Raw genomic sequence first — 2,089 nt, 5'->3', positions numbered from 1 at the left:
TTGAGTACCTCACCCTGGGGCAATCTAGGCAAAAATTTGGGATTTGGCAAGTAACTGCATCCTGACAAGACTTTCTGTTCCACAGCTGTCTGTTCGTCAGAGATTCTCGATTCGTCGTCGACTGAAGCTTCGAATACATCGAGGTTCAAATTGGTAGAGAAAGGATCATTATGTTCAATGTAGCCCTCTTCCAATATATATCACTGATTTCAAATTTGCACAGATCTATGGAGTCTTGTCATTTGCAGGCTACCATTCCATCAAATCAATTTGAGCTTTTTATCCAATTATTTGCACTCTTATTTGTTTCAATTCAACAAATGTTTTGCATGTTTTTAATTGATAAAATGTCATTGTTTTAAACAAATAAATTTTTTCAAATTGTTGTTTTAAACAAAGTGAACATTTACAATGATGAAAGGATACTCAAGAATTTTTCAGTGCTCTCCCGAGGGTGGCATGATTTCCAACAGGTAAGACATTTGTTCATATTCCTGGCATGGTTGTATCCTCTTTCTCCAGATTTGTTGATGGGGTTGTTCCCCAAGCAGAGCTTTTGTTGGGGTTGTCCCCCAAGCAGAGTGTTTGTTAGGACTTCATGATCCTCTCCAACAATATATTCTTTCCTCAGCATGGGTGTTTTCCCTCTTGGAAGATTCAGTGGTGGACGGGTTGACATCCCGGTATTTTACCACTTTCCTCAGCACAGTCTGCAGGGTTTGTTGATATGATATACTGCATTTTATGCTATATTTCTCCCCATCAGAGCGCTTGTTGAGGTTTTCACCTCTTATTCCCTTCAGCAGAGCAGTGTTTATGTTCCTCCTCCACAGTTGTTGGGTTTCTCTTGGAAGGTTCAGCATTTGGTGGTTGATCCCCAGCTCTCCTCCTCATCCCCAGTGGATTCCCCAGTAAAGCCATCAGTAGATTTGTGGTATGGTGGATTATATCTGAGAAGTTTCCTGCAGAAGTTTTGTGCTTTCCCTGCAGAGTCCCCGCCAGAGTTGGTATCCCCAACAGAGTTGTTTTCCCCAGTAGGGTCGGTTGGTGATCTTTCATCCAGAGATTCGGTTGATTTCCTGTTGCTTTTGATCCCTAGTAGAGTGGCTTGTTGCAGAATCTACTTGTGTGATCTATCCTTCCTCAGTGGGTTTATCCCCAATGGAGTGGCTGACGGTATTCCCAGTAGAGTTGCTCGTGCAGTTAGATTCTACATGGATGATCTGTTCTCCCTTTGTGGGTTGTTCCCCAGCGGAGTTATTTGGAGTTGCTTCCGTGGCAGTTCTCGCCTGTGCAGTGAACTTTTGTTTCCCAATTGATGATGAGAATTCCCCTGCAGATACCTCGGGATTTCTCCATGTCCCCAACAGATTTGTCTTTGTGGCCGTTGTTGCCTGTTGTGACTTCTATTCCCCAGTTGGGTTGATTGTTGATCCATCACTCAGAGAGTTGTGATTTCTGTGATATCTCTGATCTTTTGCCTTCTAGTAGATCTTTGCTTTTTAGCATATAGATCTTCAGCAGATTGGCTTTCCAGTTGGATTTTCCTCTGGAAGGGTAGTACCGGGCGTTTGATTCCTGGACCCTGTTTGTGTTAGATATGTCTGTTTTGTCAGCATTCATCAAACATAAATTACGCACATTCATGCATAATCATAAACATTCAGATATTCATGTTGCATTTTTGCCATATATCTTTTGTTTGTTGTCTCCTGCTAATGGTAATATAGATCTCTCCAATAGATCTTTTCCAAGCAGATGTCGGGTGTTTTAATCTCTCTATATAGAGTCAACCCCATAAGCAGAAAGTGTCTGTCTTTCCTTCTGCAGTTCCCCACTGAGATATATCCTCGTGGATGACGGTTTCTTCCGTTTCCTCCCAACACATATATTGGGATGGATCTTCCTATTGAGTTATATCCTCAAAGGATGAGTCTTGATTCAGTCTGTCTTTTCGGCTTGATCCCGAATCGGCATTTGTCAACTGTTTCTTGTGCTTCCCTGTGGAGTAAATGAATGAATTGCCCAGTAACCGACAATAGTTCATCTTATCCCCAGCGGAATCTTTTGGGCCTCTACCCTTATACCG

This window comes from Lathyrus oleraceus, chromosome 6, assembly GCF_024323335.1.
Source record: "Lathyrus oleraceus cultivar Zhongwan6 chromosome 6, CAAS_Psat_ZW6_1.0, whole genome shotgun sequence".
NCBI classification, from domain to species: Eukaryota; Viridiplantae; Streptophyta; class Magnoliopsida; order Fabales; family Fabaceae; genus Lathyrus; species Lathyrus oleraceus.
This window is presented reverse-complemented; position numbering follows the sequence as displayed.